The following is a 12,493-nucleotide window of genomic DNA, read 5'->3' as shown; positions in this document are numbered from 1 at the left end:
GTCATTAGAAGCATTAGCTTTCTGAAACTGTTTGAAGGCCTTTAGAATACCATGCAGTGAAGAGAAAAATATATTTCAGATTTGCTGCTTGTGTAATTTGTTTCTTTTTTTTTTTTTTTTTTTTCCTTTCTTGATTTCAAGGGTGAAAGGTGCAAGATTTTGGAACTATCTGAAAGCAGCACTGCCACTTTTTTTCTTCCAAGTGATAATGAACTGTTCTCAACTCTTTGTAAGGCAATAATTTAAAAGGTTTTGAATCTGTCCAGGTTGGAAAAAATAGTACTGTTAATCTCTAAATCTTCACTTCTGAAATGAGTATCTTTTGAACTTTCTGCTTTTAGTATCTCTTCTCTACTCCTTCTTAATGTCTTTATGAAAAAGGGCAGATGTCTTTATGGCAGCTTATACCGATTTAGGAGAAAAGGTCACGAAGTTAAAACAGCACAGTTGTGGGGAAAAAAATGGCATATTGTTGGTGGGAAGCCACAAATAGATTTCTCAATTCAGTCTTGTCCCCATGAACTTATTTTACAATAGAAAATTTCATCACTTTCTGGGAAAAATACCTGGTAGGCAAAAGCAAGTCATGATGCCTGAGTTATATTAACTTTGTTTAAGTGTAGGTTGGATCTGGATCCATCAGGAATCCAGACTCTGGAAAAAAATTATGAAACTATAACTCTGCGTATACATACATATAGACTCTGCAGTCTACTACGTTCCATTCTACATATCTTTATTCATGGAGGAACTGAATCTTTTGGTGTTTCAATAAGCTTACTTGCAATCAGTTACTTTTTGCATGTTCAGATTAGGCTGTTGAGCAACACCATAGGTGGACTTGCTGTAACAGAAATGTAGGTGGTATCTTTGGCTTCCATCATAGTGTCCAATACTAAGCATATGCTTACCACTTTCTCTAATGGCTGATAGACGTGATTTTGGTTCCTTACTTGCGTGTACATAAAGAACTATTTAATCAATCACCAGGTGATCTGCTGAGACTCACAGTGGCACTGTATGGCGTGATTTAGTTACCAAGTAGCTTGAAATATTGCCGTGTAGAATTTATTCTGTTTCGAATATCACTTGTGTTCCTTTTCTGCACTTCGAGTTACTCCACTGTTAATGCAAATAACCAAAGGTCTTCATTATTGCTGTGAAATTGTACCTGTATCTTATGCCATTAAGTTGACTTTAATTTCCATGTCTGAAATACATCTTCAACTGATGTAGATATATAGGAGTTGATGGAGACCTTGGCAGTGGGGCTGTTTGGGAACACTCTTGTGGAGAGTCTGACCTTTTGTTTTCTTCCTCTAATGATCTCTCTGGTTTGTGAGATACGTACAGAGATCTTTCATAAGAACAAGTAAAGATATGGGAAATTTGAAATCTGTTAAGATATAACTTTCTCTAAGCAAGCAAATTTAAACTCTTAGAAATGCTTTTGTATTTCTTTGTCAGAGAACAGAGCTCTCAGTACAGGCTGGGGGATACAGACACTAAAAATATTTCCTTTTGTTAATGCATAATACTTACAGATAAAAATACTTCTCCTTTAGAGGCTTCATCTCAGTAGCATGCAAAGCTATTATGCTCCATTCTTCTTATCATGGCACGATTTTCTTAGCAACGCTATTTTGTACAATGTGTACCCCAAATGCTTTCCAAAGGTGGTGAAATTAGAGTTAAATAACAAACAGAAGTAGATAAGGAAGCTGTGAGTTGTTCTGAAGCTAGAAAAGATTTCAGAAGAGATGGAGAGAAGATATGTTCATTATATCACTGTGAGCAAAGGGGAGAAGGCTGTCCAAGTGAGCTTGCATTGGGAGTATAGAGGAGGACAGATTTGTAGGATGGAAATGCAAGGAGAGAGCTGAATAATGGGGATGTTCTGCTCCCAGATGCATACGTGTACATAAAATACACTCTGAAGTATGGAGCTGGCATGCATTTTTTAAAATAAAACCTTTCCACCCTCTTGGTAAAAATATGCAACTTTGCTAAAACTGATCTGGTCAGTGAGAAAGGAAAATGAAGTCTGAAATTGCTCGTGAATTAAGAGAAGGAAAGCGTGTTTTGTTGGTTTGCCTCATTTGAGGTTTTCTGAATAGTGCTTCTACACAGAAACAAACTTACCTTGTTTTCTTGGCACTTCATAAGATGAATTGCAGAATATTGAAGGTTGACATGAATGGCTCTGTAACGGCCACTAGAGTCAGAAAATAATAATCTTCCCTGCAGTCACCTTGTAAAGCTTCCTCTTTGGTCAGGGTTTATATCAGTCCTTATTGGTACACTCTCTACAGAACAGCGAGAGGCTGGCAGTCAAGTCTCATTCTGACTCATTGTTTGCAAGCCCGCTTGTTTTCTCTTAGCTCGTTTGTGCTCTGCTGTGCATCTCTTTACATCTTCCAGCTGAATCAGAGTTAAATTAAAATGACTGTGGCACTTTTGATAAGCTTTTCTCCTTTCTCCTTGTGTTTTTTGTGTGTATGTGTCTTAAAATCCTTGGTTTTCAAATAGTGCAGAAGAGCTGAGCTGCAGAGACCCAGAAGCAGGTTTAATCAGTGTTTTCTTCAACAATTTCCTATCGTTATGCTAAAACATGTTTTGTCTGCTCGTAGTTTCCCCAGTGTTAAGTAGTATTCTCTGCCTTCCAGACTTAAAAATCTCTTTTTTTTTTTTTTAAGAGTAGCTCCAAAAACTTTAGATATCTCATATCTGGATAAGAAGCACAACTCCATCGGTGTGTACCCTCAGACTTCAGGGTTGGTAAATAACCCTTATAAAGATTGATGTTCGTGAACTTATTGCAGAGCTCCCACGTTGCAAGCGTTTTGATAGAAGTGCACTCTGAAGAGTGCTTTGAAAGCTGTGTTATGAAGACCTGCATGATCGTGGCGTTTTACCGTTGCGTGTTACAGATGACAGATCGCCACAGCTGCTGGGTGCCGGGAGAAATCAAGTACTGTTTCTTACAGAAATGTTGTTTGACGTTTGTGGAGAGATTTCTAAGCACTGCAGGCTTGCTTTAAATCACCCTTTTGGGAAAACGCTGCAAAAATATTCCACGTTCATTTGAAGCCATATACAAACGTCTTCTTGCTCATATAATAAATATGCATTCATAAAAATCCTTACATAGAAGCAGACAACAAATATTCCCACAAGTGGGACCCCAGTCTAAGCGTGCATCTGGCCAGAACTGGTTGTGCTGCTTTTTGTCAAGGCACCTGCTCAGAGCAGCCTCAGGCTTTAACTCTGGCATCTGTTGGTGTTGTAAGGACATGGCAAAATTACTCAGCTAAGGTTTCTATGTATTTTGTCTTCTGCTTATAGATGATATTCAGATAGAATCATGGAATGGCCTGGGTTAAAAAGAACCGCAATGATCATCTAGTTTCAGCCCCTGGCTATGTGCAGGGTCACCAACCAGCAGACCAGGCTGTCCAGAGCCACATCCAGTCTGGCCTTGAATGCCAGGGATGGGGCATCCACAACATCCTTGGGCAACCTGTTCCTATGTGTCACCACCCTCTGAGTGAAAAACTTCCTCCTAATATCCAACCTAAACCTCCTCTGTCTCAGTTTAAAACCATTCCCCCTTGTTCTATCGCTATCAACTCACGTAAACAAGTACTTTAAGTACTATAAGGCCACAATGAGGTCTCCTGGAAATGGAAGAAGAAAGATTTGTTGTAAATTGTCAGTTTGCTCAGCTGTGGTTGTGAGGATTGCTGGGTTCAAGCTACCAAGGGAATTACAATGAGTTTCCTCTCGCTGGTTTGAGTGGGCTCCAGAAAACATTGAAAGTCTTGAAGAGGTTTTCTTCAGATCAATCCAGAGTCTTCCTGTTAATATGGGATAGGAAATGGAAAAGGATATTTTCGGTGCTAGGAACACACAGCAATTGTGTGAGATGATGGAATAGGAAGCAGACATCCTTTCCAAGGCCTGCTCTTTGAAATGCAGGTGGCAATTAACGTCTATCAGAATATCAAATGCTAAGGGGTCCTAGTGGCTGAGAAACTTCTTTGTGGGAGTAGTTGGATGTTTGTCCTCTTCTTCCCCAACTCTCATTCACGTAGTCTGAGACATTAAAACTGTTCTCCAAGTTGGGGGCCTAGTGTAAGTTAACACTTACTTTAGGACCTCTTTGTTGTCCATAGGTTCCTATTAGTCAGTGAGTCTCTATTTGAGATTATGTTTCGAAAGAATTACTTTCAAGGAAGAAAGTAATATTAAGGCTAATTACTAAAAACAGAGCTTTCCTCGTTTCTATTAATGAAGATAATTATTTTTCCACTCCATTTTTTTTCTATGAAACAATGTTAGCTTCAGACCATGGGTGATACCATCTGAAAACAAATAAAGATGTGGGAGTCTTCTGGTGCGATGCCTTTGAATATAGTTATGTTATGTTCTTTCTCAATCCAATACAATTTCGAATTAGGAAATTGAACAAGTAAACATTTTTAGATGCCAGTAAATTATTAGGAAAAGATGAAAGCAGCAGCGGCAATATAAAATGTATTTTCTTTCAGAACTGGCTCACTAGGGGGTAATGTTTAAAAAAAAAAAACCTAAGAGAATAAAAATAAAATGGAAAATATGATGGTTCATTTCTTGCTAATTTTTGATCTTACCTGAACTTTGAAAAGTTCAGTTTCTCTTTTCAGTATTTCCTTTCTACTAAGAGTCTAATTATTCTTTGCTTTCCAATTGACTGAAGAATCCTCTGAGTGTTGTGGTTTCTGCATTTAGATGCTAACAGAAGGGTGGATGTATAATTATCTTACTTACTAGTCCTTTTTTTTTTTTTTTTAAGGAGAAACAGATAGTGTAGTTAGTGGTTTTTCTTCTCTTTATTTTTCCCCTGCCAGATCGAGCTTATCTGCTGGTGCAGCAGGCAGGCAGCGTCAAACACACCAAGATATCTGTAAACTGTACTCTGAAAGTTGCTTTTTGAGCATGATATAGAGGTTTTCCTTAGCTTCTGTGACTGAGAGCTGGGGGAGGAAGAGGATAAACTTCATGGCGTCAGAGCTTTCTGGTGGAAAGCAGTTCTGTGAATTGTGGAAGTTTAACTTCTGTTGCAGGTTTGTTACCAACTCCACGATTGTTAATGCAAGGACTTTATTAATGTTGTCACTAATGGCATGAATATTCTAGAGTGCTGCATGCCATTTTTAAGATGTTATGCATTAAGGACTAAGTAACTTTTTTTTAAAGCCAGAAATTTAGAGTGACTTCAGCCAACCAATTCAACTTATTTTGTGATGAGTAGCTTGCAATGATAACATTTGTCTTCACGATTGTTAGGTTACTCAGTGGTATAACCAAGAATTTTGTTTGTAAACACTCAGTAAGTGGTAACTTTCTAACCTTTTGAAGGCAAATGTAAGAAAATGAGCACATAATTGGTTTTATATTTTTATTTTCTGAAATACTGAATGTGAAAACCGTATCTGAATTGATGTATCGAGACCAAAGGCTTTGAAGCAAATTAAAATAAAAAGAACAATTACTTCCAAAGGAATGTGAGCGTCATAAATCCAGGTGTTCATTCTCTGTGCTTAAATCAGGTCAGGTTCCACCCAAGATGGTTCAGACAAATGTAATTGTTCTTTCAGGGCTTTCCAGGTCTCACCTAATTATAGAGAAAGGAGCTAATAGTACGTCAGGGCTGGCTCTAAACTTCTCAGCTATTGTCTTGTTTCAGATTTAATTCTCTTTTCTTCACATAAAATATGTCCTTCTACTGGAACCACTGCAACACCTCTAGAAAGTAGTATAAAATATGGAGACTGTGGGATTGCTGCCCTTCATATTCTTTCCTTGGAGACAGTAACAATGCAAGGAACTGCATCACAGCTCACTTATAGGTGCTGTACACATCTGAACACCGTAGTATAAATAAGTGTAAATAAATGTTTAGAGAAACAATTCTATGGTGGTAGAAGGGAGTAGTGATGACAATTGATACGCTTCATTAAGTTGGATTTCACTGTGTGAATGAAATACCTTCTGAATGTCCCTTGTGTGCATGTGGATGGGGTTCTTATTGAACCTCAACCATGCCCCAAATTCTCAGATCTTCAACAATTTTAGAGCTTTAGAACAATCCTGTTTCTCTTCCTGGAAGGAATAAAAATTTGGTACGTTTTCTGCCTGCTACCACTATCTTGTGGTTTAGTATTTTAGTAACGTGTTGCTACTCTGCATAGGATTTTGATGTTAGAAGATCTCAAATTTATTTTCTAGCCTGTCTAGCTACAGATTTGGCTGTGCACTGTGTATTGCGATGCAGGAAGCTAGGATAAAGAAGTGAAAGTGGAGTATTATCCAAAGTATGGAGCTCATCTCCTGTGAGGACAGGCTGACAGAGCTGGGGCTGCTCAGCCTGGAGAAGAGAAGGCTCTGAGGTGAGCTGATAGCAGCTTTTCAATATCCAAAGGGGAGTGTTGTATTAGGCGATATGCGCCATGACGGGTGTTATGTGGTAGGATCCCTCCCTATGCCTCGTTAATACGTGGCAAAATTGCGAACGAACAGTTATCCAATGATCACGCAGCTTGTGGGCGGGGACACAAGGCCTATATAAGTAAGGCACATCTTGCTAATAAACGCCCTTCTTCCTCACATCATATTGGTGTGGTCAATGGGAGGATGGACCAGGCGGGGCGCGGGGCATAGAATGCTGGGTGCCGGGCCTGTGAGCAAGGCGGAAGGCAACAGGAAAGAAGGGGACAGCCTCTTTAGCAGGGTCCGAGGCAATAGAACAAGGGGAAATGGCTTCAAGCTCAAAGAGGTATATAATTTGGATACAAGGAAAAAATCTTGTATGGTAAGGGTGGTGAGACACAGAAACAGATTGCCCAGCGATGTGGTAGATGCCCCATCCCTGGAGACTTTCGAGGTGAGGCTGGGTGAGGCCCTGGGAAATCTGATGGAGCTGCAACTGTTTGTTGTAGGGAAGATGGACTAGAAGACTTTTTAAAGGTTCTTTCCAACTATAAGGATACTGATTTTATTGGGCTTAATGCAGGAAAACCAAAGCACATCCCTGCCTGCCATCCCTCACCCTCCTTAAAACAAAACTCAATTTGTTGTAGGGGTGACTGTCAAAAGGAAGGCTGTAGATAGCAAAAGTGCCAATATCTAAATATAAATGCAATATATGCATTATAATTAATAATTCTCAAACCAAAACCATGTAAGCTATTTTTAGGACAGAGTGAAGATTAAAGGGTGTTTTAAATAGATGTCAAACAACCATTACTTCTGCAAATTCATTATTCTTTAAGATAGCAATTAACATGTATATAATGGAACTGAAACAAGTTCACCATTCGTAAGATCCAAGCTAATTAGAATTGTGCTAAAAGCGCGTGAGCTTGTTTGAAATTGCCTCAAGCAGCAGGGAATGATCGAGGATTGCAGTTACACTGATACTATAAAAAAGAAAACCATCTGAAGCAACCAAGGCAAATTCCTGTTTCCTAGGGGGAAAAAAAAAAAACACAAAATTATTAACTTGAAAGATGCCAGCTTGCTTTATTCTGATCCATTTGTATATTAAACGAGATCTGCTTGAATGGGTTGTAGACAAGCTCACAGGTTTCTAACAAAAACTTTGTGGAGTTAGTTTGTGTTTTTTCATCCCTAAACATAATATTTTAAGGTAAACTTGATAATATGCAATTCATCATGTGTTAGCGGTGTAAAACTTCATAGTTTCTTCCAAAAATATCTTTCTTTTTACATCCCTCTTAGCTTTTCCTTGGCTTGCTCTTAATTTCTGCAGCACTGGCACTGAGCCATGCTGTTGGATGGTGGCGGCTGCTTTCCAGGTATTTATCCATCAGTAATGGTGGGTGGTCATTCATGTATCTGTATCTCTTTTCTTCTGCCATAATGACAGTAAGTAGTTCAAATGAAAATTCCAATTTGAATCAGTCCATTGCAGAGGAATTGGACTGGAGGGCCTTCGGAGTTCCAACTCTAAGGATCCTATGATTCTGTAATCTGTCCTATTAAGAACTGTACTTAAAATGTTGAGGATTCGTCAGTCTTGGTGTATCTTCCCTTGTAAAGTGGCTTTCTGTACTACCTGAAGACTGGCTCATCCATTATACCTGTGCTTAAAACCTGTTAAACAGTAGTGCCCACGAGTTCAGAAAAATCAGTAGTTTTTCTCTGGACTGCTTCATTTATTACATAAACAATGATTGTGGTGCTTGACGATTATTGTAACTTTCCCAGACACATGTAAATGTTTGAACTTAAAGAAGATAATCAACATCAGTATTTTCTATGTATAGTATCATACATAGCCAACACAGTGCTGTGTTTCTCCTCTGGTGTAGCTCTTTCACCTGGGTATCTACTTTGGCCAACGTTGGGTATACCTGTGAGGCCATATTGGTCTCTTGATTAGCACAGCAGGCCTTAAATTCTTATACTTTTGATATATTAAAAATAAGTTGATTTTAGTACTGCTTAACTTGAGCTGGATAGGTTCTTTGCTGCCTCCTTACCTGTCTTGGTTCATGCTCCAAAATTAACATTTTTGTGTGTTTTGAAAGATAATTGCCTAAATATCTTTTGGGTAGGAAAGGGATAAGAGCGTAGAGCAAGGAAAGAAGTTAGTTATGTCCAGTCAGTTAGGGGTCTGCTAACGTGTCTTCAGTTCTCTGTCTCCCTACAGTCAGCCAGAGAGAATTTTACTACTTCAGTTTCTACTTTCACCAATGGAAATGTTCTTCTTGGTTTCGCTGAGAAGGGCACTGGGCTGAGGAACTGACCCTCAATTGCCTGATGTTGTGAAGAGAATTTCCCTACCCATCGTGTTTCTGTACTCATAGTCAAGATTTGCTGAACCGAGTTCTCTCCTCTGATACTTTCTCAACGTTATAGTAATGTTGTGAAGTTCAGAACATAAACAAACAAAAATTAAAAATAAGATCAATCTGTGGGGCCTGGGTTGTGCAGGCTGTCCCGGATGCTTGTGCTGGGGACCTGTCCCAGCAGCCCTGTGCTGCTTCACTAAATGCTGCTTCTCCAAAGAAAGCTTTATTCAGGGACATGTGGTTCACCTTCAGTGCTTTCTTTGTTTATATTCTGCGTGAGTACTTTGGCTGAAGTAAAGTAGAACACTTCTAATGTAGTACTAATCCATTTAAGCTGGTAGACGGCATCCAGCCTATGTGTAATTTTTTTTTTTTTAACAAATAAATATGTCTGCACTTCAGTCAAGCACTATAGTTTCACAGATTTTCTTTCTGCATATCGACTTCAATTATTTTTGTGCCAAGTCTTCCCTTAAACTTCACAATAGTTACTTTTCTTCATCTGAGCCTGCATCTGTTTCTTGTCTTTTATGTCAAGCTCACAGACTTTGTGTATTGATATATAGATTGTTTTCTGTATCACAGCATTGAACACGCTTTTAAAAATGTATCTGAATCTGTACAGGATGGAAAAGACTGTAAGTGAACAAATGAAAGCTTGAAAACAAAACAAACTATATATATAAAACCTGTTTTTTTGTATGCGGGACTTGCACTTCTGATGCAGTGTTTAACACCACCTCTGCCTCCAACTTTCTAAGAACCGTATGAGAGATAAAATTAAATACTTTATTTGTAAAACTGTTACTGAATGAAATGCTGTTTTAAAGAAAGTTTATTACAATGAAAGTAGTATCAAACTTTGATTTGTCTAGATCACCACAGTTTTTCCTGTGTTCAAGACTTCTGCTACCAAGGTATTAGGGCTAAATTTCCTTGATGCAGAAGCCACCTTCTGAGCATATTTGAGCTGACCAGAAAAGTGATTTGCTCTAATTCATTGCGCGGAGTTCTTTCATGTTGCACAAATTGCAGTAGCTGAGGATTCAGGTCTCAACGTTGAAATGCTTAAATGGATTTTTCAAGTCTTTAATAATTTCTCGATGTTCCATGATGTAGTAATGAATGAGACCGGCATTAAGCAGTCTGATTTTGTACTGGAAAGGGAAGCAGAAATGGATGCACAAAGCAATGGCTGGGTGCACATTCCTGCAGGGGAGCGTTAACTGGTCCTGCATAGCTCATACTCTCAAACTGTTTTACAGTTAGACTTATAATGAGAAGTGGGTGGGAAAATGCTGCCTGGAACTTATCGAATCTCTTACTTAATGCATCTCAACAATAACTTTAGCTGTGTTGATTCAGTAAGGCACAAGGCACAAGACAAGGGAGCGGCCCCCGTCCTGACCTCTCTTCCAGCTCACAGGCACTGTGAAGAAAATAATTCTTCAGTGTGCAGATTCTTAGGCACCGTTGACGATATAATCATAAACAGAATAACTTGGAGCTACTATTGGTTGACATCTCAGATAGATTAATCCACCATTTTGTGCTCTAAACTCACTGATATTTTGCATCCATATTATGATTTGAAGAGTCTAGCGCTTGTTTCCCACAGGACTTAATGAAAACTTCATGGAACAAGAAAGATAATGTAATACAAAAGAAAAGATTGCTATGAAATATTTGTCTAAATTAAGTCTGTAATTGATCTCCTCAGATGTCGTGTCTGAGAAGCTGGCCAAATGTTATTTTGCATTTATTGCTAAATGACTGATTACCAGATAGATGGAACGTAGCAAGCGCCATATGTTTTGTTTACCTAAAGGCTCATAAATTCAGTGTCTGTTGGGTCTCTCAAACATGGTATGTTAGCAGATTCCTTTCAGGAAAACAAAAACCAGCTACAGAGTCATCAGGTTGAAGTATTATCTGTTCAGATGCTTTTTCAACCCAATTCATTCTTTGGCTGTAAATATAAGCCAGATGCAGTACTGAGTTCTGATTAATTGTTTGTCGGAATGTGTGTAGCTCACTGTGCATGGAGGGATTGTTGGCATCTTGGGTCGCTAATGAACTGTACCCCACAGTCTACACAAAGTCTGCATGTGTATAAACAAGAGCTCGAAAGGAGCATATGTTCTGATAAACTGCCTTGCTTAATAATTAGCAGTGTGACTTACAGGGACGTCAGGTCAAGCATCGATAGAAGAATGTGTACTTATAAAACTGTATTTCCTTTAAGTTAAGGAAGTGGCTGAGGCTGTTGTGATGCTTCTCTTAGAGCAAGCCCTGGAAAATAACGAACGAATTCTTATTGTAATTACATCACTGTGGCCTTCTAAGGCAAGCACATAACTCTTCAGGTAGATAAGTTGAAGCATATATTGCTTCGAGAATGTATGCAAGATCACTAATGGGGGAAAATGAATCACTTGCTCTGGCAGTCCTTGTTTGGGCCAGTAATCTGTGTGCTTGATGTACTTACTCTGAATTTAACACGTACGTCATTTCTCTCCCTGCTGAAGTTGCCCCTTCTGTTTCATCTTGTTGGCCAGTCCAGTAGCAAACAGAAAGCGAGCCTGCTTTGCGACCTTCTGAGAGAACATACTGCCCACCATTCCACTTCCATGCCTTCCTCAGAAACCTTCCTACAGAGCTGATGTCAGCTGCACGAGAGCTTTGTACCCTGCGGAAGCGAGCAAACGATCCAAACAGGCAGATGATAGTTTTTCTAATTTCTTTAATTTTTGATGTGTGAAGTGTTATCACCTTTCAGATGAGACAATATGAATAATTTTTCCTTATGCCAACTGACAATTAGATGAAACGTAAAGTTTTAAAGTAGTGCAGGGTAAACATAGAGGCTACAAAAGAAATGAAAAATAAATTAAGTTGATTTGTGTGTGTGTGTGTGTGTGTGTGTGTATGTGTATGTGTGTTCATTCAATTTGTAGGAATTTGTTTGCATTGCTCTCTTTAAATTTCTTCTGCAGCTACTCATTACGAATTGTTAGTGTAACATATATACATACTTATAAAACATTGCGTGGTCAAGAAACAGGAGAAAGAGATAAGATGAAGCAGAATACAGAAATTTCAAGCAGTGATCATAGGGAAAGATGTATTTCAACTGTGAGGAAGGAAGACTTGCTAGAATGCAGGAGGCATTAAGGAAATTGTGAGATGCAGGTGAGAGGAAATCTACTCAAATAAGTGTGCGAGTATTCAAAGAATATGTTTTTTTTCTTTTTTTTTTTAATGATAAATCATGACATGTAATCCAAACTAAAGCTTTGTTTTGCCATTTGTGCTCCCATTTCTGGAAACATTCAAGGCCAGGCTGGATGTGGCTCCGGGCAGCCTGGCCTAGCGGTTGGCGACCCTGCACATTGCAGAGGGGTTGAAACTAGATTATTGCTATTGTCCTTTTCTACCCAGGCCGTTCCATGATTCTACGATTCTATGATTTGGATACCAAAAAAGCGCCCTGTTTTATTTGTCTGAAAGCTGGGCGACCATTCAAATATTGCTGCTTTTCTTGTTTTTTTTTTTTCTGAGAGCGAGCAGTTACGTCGCTTGAAAACCTGTTCCCCATTACACCCCTCCATGTGCTCTTATGGTAAAGTGAGATT

Source organism: Meleagris gallopavo, chromosome 11 (assembly GCF_000146605.3).
Source record: "Meleagris gallopavo isolate NT-WF06-2002-E0010 breed Aviagen turkey brand Nicholas breeding stock chromosome 11, Turkey_5.1, whole genome shotgun sequence".
NCBI classification, from domain to species: domain Eukaryota; kingdom Metazoa; phylum Chordata; class Aves; order Galliformes; family Phasianidae; genus Meleagris; species Meleagris gallopavo.
The sequence above is the reverse complement of the archived record's forward strand: the minus strand, read 5'-3'. Positions refer to the sequence as shown.